We start from the raw sequence: 13,831 nt of genomic DNA on the forward strand, positions 1-13,831 counted from the left end.
TACTCTGTCCTTAGAAACTCCCTTGTGAAAAAGTTTGAAAAGCTATGGGTGAGGGCAAGACGGGCTTTAGAAAATATTCTGTAGGGAGGGAGCAGGAGTAATGTGAAGAGATAAACAAGGGTCTATGGCAATCGTCCATGTGGGAAATGATGCACTTTTGGACCAGGAACATGACAGTGAAGATAGAGATACTTTTAAGATATATTTTCAAAATACAGTCAATAAATATTGACTTTGGATTCAATTTAGGGGTCAGAAAAACATGTCTTTAACAAACTCCTGGGTTGGGCATGATAAATTTGAAGGATATAGTTCCACTTTCTGAGATCTAAAATATTGAAAGAAGATTAAAGATATTAGAAAAGGATAATGTTTGAAATGTATAAATGTAGCTTTGATAAGGTGGTAATTAGATATGCAAGTCCTGTTGAGAGGTCTGGACCAGCAACTAACAAGGGGAATGGGTCCCATGTAGTCCATATGTAAAGTACTGAGGGTGGCCAATATTACTTAATGGAGAAGATGCTGCTGGTGTATCAGCCAGTCCCCCCCTTACCAGTTGGGGTACCCTTCGATGAGCACTGTGTTGTATACTGAAGGTGTAAGCTGTCTTCTTCCTCAGAGAAATACTTTCAGCTGATAAGAGCTACTCCTCCTTGAGATGCATCCATTCCTCAATGAAGGGTAGCCCATTGCCAGTGGCTAATTGATATGGGAGTACAAAGCCCAGCCCTCATGCCTCAAAGGAAGACAATTTCATTACCCCCTCATATTTTATCAATTTCTGTGGTTTCAGGCAGAGGCTATACTCCAGCTTCAAGAACGTATTTGCTTAGCTTCTTCCATGTGCTATTCTGTCTCCTTGGGTCTTAGAGAATGTCTGTCCTAGAGAATTCTCCTTAGAGAGTACCCCAATAAAGCACTTGTCTACAAATCCCATTCTCAAGTTCCACTTTGGCAGAACCTATTCTAGGTGGATCAAATTTCGCATCATTTAGGGATGCTTCAGTGGTGGTTGGGACAAAGAAAAAGGAAGACTAGAATGAATTGATCTGGGTAGATAGAATTGGCAATAATATGTGCACATGATTATTTTGAGAAACTTGCCTCTGATAGAAATAAAGAAATGAGACTCTAGGAAATGCGATATCTACCGTAGGTATTACTTACTCTTTTCTTTTGGGATTTTGTTAGGTCATAATTTTGTGTTTATTTATTATTGGTGTGTTTGTATGTTACATACTCCACATATTACATTATCCGGATAACACTTGAATTACAGGAGGAAACAGAAGGTAGGGAATGAGAAAGTACTGGAAATTTAACATTAAAGCCATAAGAATAGCAAAGTTCATAGTGAGGTAGGAAGTGATGGTGGAAAGATTAGGTTCTAGTAAGTTTAAGAAGGTATCCTCTTTGGAAAAGGGGTACATATAAAAGACCTACAAGACTGTGAGACAGTCCATTATTCAGTTTTCCCAAGGTTCCGTGCAATTCCTGACAGAGAGCTCATATTCAATAAAAGTTTGACAAATTAAAGCAGAACTAATTAAATATGACAATAAGGAAAGATGTCTAATTCCGCGGCAGTATCATTCACCCCAAGGTGAGTCTGGGAAGTCAATGATTTAATCTATTCACCTGTGGTTAATAGTTGCAACCCTGTTTGCAACAAGAGTGATGTTTGTATTCATACTCTTGAAAAAAAAATGGCTGAGAACACATTACAGTTTAGCTTCACAGTAATTCAAAGGTTTAAAATATGGTCATGTCAGTATTAATTTTGTTCTCTTTCTCTCATTCTCTCTGAGTCTTTTAGAGTCCATTCACATTGAATATCTTCCAGTTATTTTAATTCGTGATGTTTTCTGTTTCTCTCCTGTTACCTCCTTCTAGATCCCACAGTCCTCTTGCCAGCATTTCTTTTGCATGCATATGCATACATACACATGCAGAAGACCCACCTTCTTTATCCACTACTCTTCCCACTCACCTACTTAACTTTCTTCCGGGAAGGCTGCAACTTCCCTGCAATCTATGATCCCAGAATATTTTATGCTATTCTAAGAATTACAAGTATCAAGTTGTAATATCATTGCCTAATAGATAACGGTACCTTCCCATGTAGAAGGTACATCCAAGAGAAGAGAGACTATATCCATCTTGTACATCTCTGTATCTATGGGGTCTGGATGATTAGTTGTACACAACAGGCAACCATTCTACAAATACCTGTATAATTAAGCCAAATTGACTTGAAAGCACCAATAGTATTATTGGTCATGAAAATGCAAAACTGATGCAAGGGGTGCCTGTGTGGCTCAGTCAGTTAAGTCTCCAACTCTGTGTTTCAGATCAGATCATGATCTTAGGATCCTGAGATAGAGCCCTGCATCAGGCTCAGGGAGTAAGGATTTTCTCTCCTTCTCACACTGGCCCTCCCCCAACTCTCTCTCATTTTCTCTCTAGAATAAGTAAATACGTTCTTAATAAAAAAACAAAAGCGGCTCCTGGGTGGTTCATTACATTAAGCATCTGCCCTCAGCTCAGGTCATGATCCCAGCATCCTGGGATCAAGCCCCACAGTGAGGAATCTGCTTCTCCCTCTCCGTCTGCCCCTCCTCCCAACTCGCACTCCCTGTCTCTCTCTGTCTCTCTCTCTCAAATAAATAAAATATTAAAAAACAAACAAAAAATCCCCAAACAAACAAAAATCACTGATGTAAGATTATTGCAACAAACAAAAATAAAACCATCCTTGTAAGATCATATAATATTTAATTAAGAAAAAGAAGAATTTATCACACAAATAATTTTAATTGGAAATATGTGGAGTTGTCAAAATAATGCAATTTCAAAAGAAATGAAAAAACTTACATTTATTGCTGAACCCATATTCTACAAATTTGTTCCAAGGTAATTCAAGTATAGGTCTAGATTAGTTATTTATCTTTTGATAACATTAATGGAATGAGGAACACTAGAAAAAGAGCTAGCACATCACAGGAAGATGAATCCAATAGGCTGAGCAGTTTTGGAGGCTCCCCAGTAAAATCTGTGTCACCAGCATCTGCCACCACAAGAAGGGTGGCAGCATTTATAAAAATACCCCCCAGACTCATCAGTAGCCCTCTTAGCTATGACAGACACAAACCTAAAGTAGCTGCTTTAATAACACATGGTATCAAAAGCAGAGGGTTAATTCAAAGAACAGAGTTAGTCTCCTGAGTCTGAGTGTTCTTATCTACACATGACCTTTTATCTGCTCACATAAAAGAGTATCCACTAATGCTCCTGGTTTCCTAATGATATGGCCTGAATGACCCATCATTTCTAAATTTGTCTGTTTCCCTTCTTCAACTAGTTCAGTAGGTCCACACTGCCTCATGCTGACACCCTAAAATGACAACTCTATTATGACTCCTTTCTTATATTTTTGTCTCACATAAGAAACTATGAGCTTCTTCAGGACACAGACCCTGCGTTACCCATCCCTAAAAACAAAGTGTCTGGCATATTTGTTGAATGAGTTAATGAATGGATGGATGGATGGATGAAATTTCATGAGAAATGCTTTAGTTGTTCTGAATATTGTTAGAGAAAGAAAATTCTTTATGTGAGGTAACTCATATTAACTACTTTTTATAGTAAAATTCTGCCAATTAAATTGTTTGCCCACAATGAGATTTTTTCCCCCCCTCGGTTAAATCCATCACCAGTTCTCAAAGCATCACTTGTCTCCTGCTCACCCTGTTTTGAATGGTTTCTTAATAACATCTGAGATTGCAGAATCAGTTTACAGCTTACAACACCTATTTTATTGGAGGTATGAGGAGAAGCATGTAAGGCATAGTCTGTCAAACCATTTTATTGTCATAGGACCAAAATTTTTCTACACCCAAAAGACCATTCTCTCTTCTTGTATTTTAGCAGATATTGATTAGCTGGCATGAACACCACCTATGAGACCTTAATCTTTCCAGACACTTAAGGATTGATTGAGAATTTAGGCAGCCAACATCCTTTATGAGGTAGGGATATACATATATTTTATATTTAGGAATCGAGGAATGCTGACAACACCATGTCACTCAAAGACATCAATGCTATTGTTATGAATGTGTTACAGCAATTTTGTATCTGGATAATAGCAAATTTAGATAACAATATGACCTTGTGCTCCTGGATCTTAGTACCAGAAGTAAAGCAAAAGGCAAGTATTTAAAAGCTATAATTAAACAGCTTAGGCACCTCAGTAAGCTTTACATATATTTACATTAAAGTAATTATCAGAGAAAGATTGTTTAAAAGTTTAAAGTTTTATACAAAATAAGACAAATTCCTTTAAAAATTAAAAAATATATATATATATACTGCTTAGTACCTTAATGTGACCAATAACAGATACCCTCCCCCAAAAAAGTGCCTAGGATCAAGATAAATAGAACTGTTGTCACATTTCATCCAATCATTTTATTCTAGTCTACATTCTATTAATTTCTTAAAGAAATATTCCTTCAGACTCTGAATTCTGATTAGAGCACAGATTCCTTTCCAACTTAGCTACTACATTTACATCCCCAAATTTGGCTAAGAATAGTTCTTTCTTGCAAACAACTTCCCCTCCAGAGGCATTCACACTATAAGGTTTTGCTGGAATTTATTCATAGAGCTGTTACAGACTGTCATTGTCTTCGACAGTCTCACTGACAAGGCAGCTCCTTCTGGCGAAAAGAAAAATGTTTTAATTTAAGAAGTAGGACGTGTGAGACATCAGACACATATGTGCACTATATTGTTTACAAATATGAAATCTGTATCATAGTTTCTCATGCATCCCACAAAAGTATAGTTCTATCACATTCTCCCACTGGTGATGTATCAAATCCAAACTCATCTATCAGTTGGCACAGAAGTGACGGCGGTAGAGTTCACACGTCAGGTGCAGTGAATCTCACTCCTCTGCTGGTTTTGAACTATTAAAAATCCTTTCTCAATGTCCAGACTATTAGAGAACTAACATTTTTGGGCATTGTTTTGCATCTTATCTCATTAAATGTCACAGAGTCTTAAGAAATAGGCATAAACATATCCCCAATTTGGCATATCAACAATTGAGGCACCACCAAAAGATGGAGTAATTATCCCAAAATCATGCAAGTGGCAAATACAAGAGTGATGGATCAAACCCAAATCTGCCCAGCTCCATGATTCTGGCTTTGCTCTCTCTTGTTCTCTTCTGTATTCCTACTACCATCAATATCACTTCCACTTTCTCAGAAAGACTGAGATGAAATATTTGGGTTTTTTCCCCAAAGAAGCACACTTCTTTGGACCAGACATGACCGTAACATGTCTGGAAACGTATTCCACTCACCAGGTATGAAGACTGAAATTAGAGCAACTTCCAGCTTGTTTTCTAAAGTCATCATGTGGGAGCGCCTGGGTGGCTCAGTCGTTAAGCGTCTGCCTTCAGCTCAGATCATGATCTCAGGGTCCTGGGATCAAGCCCCACATCAGTCTCCCTGCTCAGGGGGGGATACTGGTTCTCCCTCTCTCACTCCCCCTCCTTGTGTTTGCTTTCTCGCTGTCTCTCTCTCTCTGTCAAGTAAATAAATAAATAAATCTTAAAAAAAAATAAAAATAAAGTTATCATGTGAAGGCACACTGAAAGTCACCTTTAAAAAAGTCAGTACCACTCTAAGCATGAGTAAACAAGCAAGCTGACCAGCCATAAAACCATGAGACCCATTGCTTGGTTTTTCAAATCTTCTCCAAATGAGCTGAGGAACAATAGCCAAAGGAAGTGAAGTAGAAAATGTAGATTATGTACAGCAGAGTGCAGACTCACAGAAAAGATCCAAAGGCCAAGAACCCAGGTATGTGAGGGAGAATGGAGCTTCTGTTTTGGACAATAGCATTGGTTTTGCTATGAGATTGGATTTGCTATGAGATGAGATTGAAAGCTCATCATGATTAGAAATAATTAATGTCAATTATTGCAGTGCCATGCAGAACCTGGTTCTTAATGCATCCTCTGTGGAAAACAACTTTGGTGCATTCATTGGTATTTTTAGCTGCATCATCATCATCATCATTTATATATATAAAATAAAAATTATATTTTGTATTTTAAAATATTATGTATAAACTATATATGTAAAATATAATTTTCATGAACTTGTTAATTCACTTATTCATCTGGGAGTCAAATATCTGTTACAGAAACTCAGCTGAGTGCTGAGAACACAGAAATCAAGAAGTCAAGACAAATTAAAGAATTTGTAATTACTTTGCATCTCTTGAAAAACACTGTTGTTTAGTAAATATATGCCTTTTTATATGCTATGCCCTCTACCTGGAATAACCTCCTGCCTTGTTATCTGATGACCATCACTGTCATAGAAAACTCAGTCTGTGTGTTCCTACTTATTAGATGGTTCACCAGCCCATCAGTCTAATGTCTCTTTTTTAATGTCCCATGATAACCCTCATGGCCACCTCTCTCCGAGCACGTCCCTATAGTGCATTCACCTGTCTGTCTAACTCACTTGGCTATAAGCTCCTAAGGGATTATGTCTTATTTTCATGATAGGTATTCAGTTTACATTATGTGTGTGAATGAATGAATGAATTAATTAATTAATTAATCCTTTGAAGTAGACCTAAAATAAGCAACTATAATACAAATGTTAAGTTCTGTAGTAAAGAAAGTTTAGGGTTCTGTGGATTATGACTGAAGAAATTAACTAAGTCAATTATGGGTGAGGCAGACCAAAAAAACTCCCTCAGATGATGTGATGCTCAAGCTGAGACTTACCAGTTGATTCCGATATCAGCTGGCAGACAGATGGGAAGCGGCATTACCCCAGATGGCATGTTATCCATAGACAGGAAGGTCTACGAATGCCGTCACGATCAGCAAATTCTAAGTAGGAAAAACAGGATGAAACAGCTATTGGCATATGAAGGAGTAGCTGGAAATGGCATTAGATACTAAACCAGGGGCTGCAACGTAATGGAATTTACGTCCTGCTTATGAGATTGCATTTTGTATATTTAGTGATGGAACCATGGCCCAGGAGTAGACCTCCAGCTGACAGAGGAAGAACAGCAAGTAAGTAGATTGGTAAGAAATATTATAAAAGCAAGAGAATGCAATTAGAAAAAAAGCATAAAGTAGAAGCCAAGGAAAGAAGTGGCCATCAGCACCAAATGTCAGAAAACAAAGAGGACAAACAATGAGACGAGTCAAGCAGATGGAGTACTTAATAGGCTGTTGGTGACCCAAGGGAGAACAATGCTTGGGTTATAAAGGGCAGGTGACTGGTGAGAGCAGAGTGAGGACACAGAGGCATCGGAGGGAACTATTAAAAACCTTGGATAAAAAAGAAGTTGAGGAAAAGCTAGCCAGGGGTGATCTGGCGTTGAGACGGGCTCTTTACTATCATAAGACTTGAGGATGTTTATAGACTAAAGGGAAGGTGTCAGTGGGAAAAAGGGAGCTGGAAATATAGTAGACAGAGAGGATAATTTATCAAGCAATGCGCTGAAGGAGATGGCATTTAAAGCAAAGTGGAAGAATGATTTTTTGGACAGGAGGGAGGATATGCTTTCCTCTGAGACTAAGATAAAAGGCTAAGAGACAGGTGCAAATGTAGATAAGTGTGTGGGAAGAGAGTTGATAGAGGTTTCCCCTGATAGATTCTCTTTTCTCCATGAAATATGAACCGAGAGTTACAGATGGAGGAGGGTGGAGGCAGAAGTGAGCGTTGAACAAGAGGCTTTAGGGATAATGGTGAAGGGCAGAGTAGCTGCAGGGGAGGAAAGAAAGAAGGAGGCCTGAGACAAGGTGGAGAGACGATCGAGCAGCACTGCGGACTCAGCCAAAAACAAGAATGCTGTGAAGGCACATGGTGTCACTCCGTGTGGTACTGGGGTTACCTCCAGCAGCAGATGGGAGCCCGAGTTTGGAATAGAGAAGACTTGCATTAGTGCACAGATGAAAGTTTATAAGGCAGGGGAACAGAAGGAGGAAAGAGCTTGCTGAAGGAAGTGTAACTGATGAAACAAACTGTAGGTAGAAGACCATATGACTTATTCTCCAGACTAGTACACCTGAATATGAAAGACGGCATTATTAATAATAATCTCAGGATGATAGATGTAAACCATAGCATATATAACACATTATGCGAAAAACATAACATTAAAAAGAGTGATGCAGGAAAACAATGATACTGATTGTGTAGCTACAATGGCATGGCCATAAGCCAGGTGTGAAGAATTGGGAAAATAAGAGATTTAGGAATATTGGCCTCACTTCTAGAAAAGGAGCACCTTGAGATATCGACAAGAGGGGACCTGGGAGTGGTTTGTTAGTAGAGCAAATGTGAGAGGGTATCAAGGAATTTTGAGGCAAGAGTGCTTAAATGGGTGTCTGCATAAACATGTAATTTGATGCATTAAATGTTAAGAAAAGAATTCAGTGCCAAGTGCCACAGTCTTCCAAGCGTTTAAGTTAGAGGTTGTGATGGTGGTGAATGGCACATATCAGAAAGTGTGGTAACATGCTGGATCAAGAAAAGTAAGGAGTCGGGGACCTAGAAGCGAAGTTTGATGGTACCCAACAGGAGAAAATTCGTCTTTATTATTCTCCAGGAGATGCAGGCAGAGATGTCGGCTATAACCATCTGCTAAGCACAGAGAACGCAAAGGCACCCAGCCAGATAAAATCGCTCTATCCTCTTCCTCTCTTCCTTCCCTACCCTTTGATTCAGTATGAGGGGTGAGAAGGCAGCCGGGAGTAAGGGACTAAAGAGATTATCTTAAAATACTATAGAGAACAAAACCATCACGCTCCATCTCCTTTTCCTACCATGGGTTACTCATCTTTTTCAACTGGACTATTGTTTTGTACACTTGCATCTTGGCTTTTTCTTATCTATAAAATGAAAATGACATTTGAAATTGCTTCATAAGGTTATATAAAGTATGAAATGAATTTATGTATTTCAAACACTTAGACAGACTTGCCTAGCACTAGTGGGGGTTAACATTCACCGTCATCATTATCATCACCATGCCATTAGAAGTTGAATGTGGAGTCTAAAAGCCTTTCCCTCTCACTAAACTAAAATTTTGTGTTGCAATTCTGTATGCTACTCACTTAGGGGATTGTATTCAAATGTGCTGTGGAAACTGAAAGTCAATGTAGAAAGGACTAGAAGAAAAGGACAGCCAATGGAGAATACACATTAGAGGGAAAGAAGCAGAGAACAGACTGACGAGCACGAGGGGCTCACCCAACTGGAAGGTTTCTTGTTTAAGCGGACACTGATGAAGGAGCACCTACATAAAAGGCTCAGCACATTGCAGGTGCTTTTGGACAAAACTTTCACCAGACATCTGTAACAGCACATAAAGGTGCGGTGTTGTCAACTGTATTACTGTTCCCATAAAAATCTCCTTATTCTTGGTGAAGTGATTATATGCTCCTAATTCCACTAACACTGGGTTTGACAAGTGATACGTCTGGTTGAGGACCATGAGCCACTATGGTTTGAATCCCATGAACACACCCTTTCAGAAACATCACAAGTTTTGCCAATCACCCCACTTTTCCTCTTTGCAACAGAAGTGTCCTTAAGAGAGCTGTTCCTTCTGCCTAGAACCCAGAAAAAGAAAGCGTGAGGATCAGACCAGTAGCAATTGACCCAAACTTGTAGTATCAATGAGAAACATTCTGTTTTGGTAATCTGCTGTGAAGAAATTGTCACCTCCACAACACTGGCTAAAACAGAACTTGTTCTAAGAAGGGAAATGTTAATGTATAAGAAAAGAAACCACCTGTCAGTGTTTTCAGGTTTAGGTATTGGACAAATGGAAAAGCTCTCAACAGAGGATAGAAAAACTAACCCCTGTTATGTTGTGAAAAATAGTTGGTAAAATTATTATTTATGATCACTTGGAAAACAGAAAATAAATCTTTGGCTTCAGATGAAGATGTCGTGAAACAGAATGCATTATTGTGCCTTGTTTTGTTTCTGTTTTTTTTTTTTTTTTTTCAAATTAATCAATTTCTTTTTAATGTGTCAGAGGTAAATATGCTATAACTGACTTTCTAGAAATGCCATAAGTAAGAATTATTAAGAATTAAATTTTTTAAAACTTCATATAATTTCATTTTTAGCTCATCAAATAAAACTCCTTATTTCTCTAATATTTTCTTATGAAATAGGGAAGGAAAAGGAGTGAATAAAATATATATATATATTAGTATCTAAATATTATAGAACTTAAAATTCCAAAGGAACATGATTTTAAGAAAAATAAATAAGTGAAATCTGACATCCATTTTGCCCAGGTTGTATTATACAGGGTTAGAAACAGATGCAAGATCAATATTACCTTATATAGGTAGTAAGACCATAGTTCTTTCTCACATAGACTGTGTTCTATTTTTAGTTCGAATAAACATTTAAGGTTGATTTACAACTTGTTTTAAATAGATACAGTTTAAAATTAATAGAATACTAGATTTTCTTGTTTTTTAGAAAAATTCTAAACACAAAGTAAGTAAAACCTTTACACATTTACATCACCTTACAAGAATCAATGCTGGCGTTATGACATATATATCCTTCCTATAGTTTTCTATTTTTAACATTTTTTGGAAATTATTTAACATATTTTGAAATATGTTTTGAAAATGTTACACACATTTTTAGGCTGGCTTTCTACTTGGTATTATTTAGGTAATATTTTCTGTTGGCATCAATATTGTCCAAATGTTCCTTTAAATGACTGTATAGGATTTCCAAAATATTTCATGATTTTCAGAACAATTCTATATTGTAGACTATCTTTATGTCTCAGACCATAAGGAATATCCCTCTGGAAACAAAGACCTACTGTCATCACATTGAACCATATTTTTCAGCTTCATTTAAATAAACGAACATCTGTGACTATTTTCTGTTGATTAGCATGCTGCTCCAAGATGGGTATGTCCTTCTCCCAGAAGACAGAAAACTTTGGGAGAGAGGACAAAGTTAACACTTGTCAATTAACTATTTTTTCTACTAGAGAGTATTTAAATGTTGGGGTTTTTTTTGTTTTTGTTTTTGTTTTTGTTTTTAGAATGTCACATGAAACAAAAGTATTGATATTGAATGTCAACAAGGGCACACAACATCTGTTCTGAGAGAAGTTGTACTGAAATGGTCTGACAAATGCCCCTCTACAGGACATGCTCTCGCTTAACTTGCAAAGACTTACCTACAAGTGGATGATAAATCCTGCTTCTGCTCTAGACACATTTGGAAAAGCCAATCTTCATGCAGAGCTCTGGATATAAAGACTAACAGGCTGAATATTGATAAGAAATTACATATTAAAGAAAAACTTTTTTTTGACTTTCCCATTCTGGTTTTAGGACTCACATCTCATTTCCACTGAAGGAATCATTCATATCATATTTATGTCTCAATAAATGCCACATTTTACATATTTTTCTTGATAAAAATGGTATCATTAGATATATTACTACTCAATTTGCTTTTTCACTTAAAGTGTAATGTGATTTTTTTTTCAAAAATATTAGAAGTTTGCATATTCAAATATTATGTAGGAAAAACAGTCTGTTATGTATTTCTCCACTTGGTTTCTTGTTATATTTATGGAAGTTACCCATTTTTGTACCTTCTTAGCTAAAGCAGTTGCCTTTTTGTAATGGCAATTAATTTATATGACAAAACTTTGTACCTACTGTAGTTTATAGTTATTGGTTGCTAATTAACTGCCATCTTGCCCTGTCTTTTTATTAAAAAAAAAAATCTGTATCTATACTTAAAGGGTAACAGATTTATGTGGACAATTGCCAGACAAGAAGAACTTGTATTGTCCGTGATTTATATATGATTTCCCCTATCTTCAAATGAAAATAAACGCTGAGTAGAATTGAAAAAAAAAAATATTAGAAGTTTATCTCACTCTTTTGAAATGTGCATTGAAGAGAAACAATTCCTTTCAGTGATGTCAGAGTAACTAATACTGCACTTGTACTCCCTTCATGTTAAACTGGACAAAATAAATGAAATACATAACTGTTTCCGGAAATTGCCCAACAGGGACCTCAGAACTACAATGCTTTTCCAAAGGGAAACAAACTACTTAAACCCTGCTACCACTTTAGCTTTCTGCCTGTAATTCTCTTGGGCCCACATTTCAAGAAGGGGAACCCAAGAAAAGTATGATGTTAATATTGAAGAAAGATCAAATTTCAGGAGTGATTGTAAGTTTTGAATAATTATTGTAAAGAAATGAGAGCTACACAGAGAAAGGAGTCTAGATATTCACATAGGGACCTCTTCTGCCTGCTCTGCTGAATGCTAAGACACTCAAATGTATGGCTTAATTCCATAAGAAAGGTAAAAAATTAAAAAAAAAAAACACTGCACATCTGTTAGCTAATCCTGAGATCATGCAGAACTAAGAAAGACTTGAGATCCATCAGCCAGAGCAAAGAGACTTTACTAAAAAGTAGATCCAAAAGAGAGATACTTGAGTACTTGGGCAAACTAGCACTAGAGGTTGCATTAGATCCAACAAATTGTGCAGAGTTTAAGGGATGTGCAAGTAACTTGGCTATCTGCCAAAACCATCTTCCAGATTATTAGAGAAAGACAACAATATCCACATTGTAAACAACATATTATTAACATTCTCTGGTATCTTTTTAAAGATTACTAGACAAGCAAAGAAGCAGTAAAAAATTGTCACTATAAAACAAAATCAGTTTGGTTTACAACAAACCAAAGAATCAAAGACGTAATGAAAACCACACATCATGATCTTAAAAGAGGTGTTATAAATGTGCTCAAGAATATTTTAAAAAAATGAAAATGTGAAGGTAAATGACAGATAAAAAAAATTGAAAATATACATCTCAAAATACAATGTTTGAAATAAAAAATTCAATGGATGGTATTCAAATCAAATATAAGGGACACGTGGGTGGCTCACTTGGTTAAGTGTCCAACTCTTGATTTCAGCTGCATTCATGATCTTAGCGTCATGAGACTGAGCTCTGCCTCAGGCTCCATACTCAGCTTGGAGTCAGCTTGCAATTCTCTCTCTGCCCTTCCTTCCACTCTTTCTGGAATAAAAAAAATAAATAAAATATTTTTTAAAAATTAAATCTAACCATGAGAATGAGGGGGAAAGCCACCACTGGGAGAAGATATTTGCAAAAGATACACTTGATGCACTAAATCAGATCTTCTTTGCCTCACCTGACTCTTGCTTCAGCCACCACTACTGTGGCCATTTTACCTGGACTTCATCCAGTCCACCATCTTGCATGTATAACGTAAGAAAGCTTCACCTTATGTCCCTGCTGTTTGCTTCCCCTGCCCAGCCCAGGTGCTTTCTTGTTGATATTGCAACTCCTGGTGCCTACACAGGTGTACCTGATGTACATGAAAATTAATGCTCCCTGGAATGAAAACCTAAATTGGGTTTAATTACATCCTATAATACATGTTCAATGTATAGGCTACGTCTGTTTTCTTATAATTCTCTGGACTAGCTAGGGGAAAATCTTGGGCATGGCCACCTGAAAAAAGTTGTTGTCCTTAGAATGTTGAGGGTTTTCTGTTTTGCTTTGTTTTAATGAAAATTGCTGTGGTCATGAGACCAGTGAGTCTATGCTGTGTGTCTCACCCACACTGGTAGTATATAAAGGTCTCAGGATGGGCTATGACATTCAGACTCCAGAAACCTCTACCTGCTTCACTACTGAAATAATGAACCCCAATTTCTAGACACC

Source organism: Mustela erminea, chromosome 1, assembly GCF_009829155.1.
Source record: "Mustela erminea isolate mMusErm1 chromosome 1, mMusErm1.Pri, whole genome shotgun sequence".
In the NCBI taxonomy this organism is placed as follows: domain Eukaryota; kingdom Metazoa; phylum Chordata; class Mammalia; order Carnivora; family Mustelidae; genus Mustela; species Mustela erminea.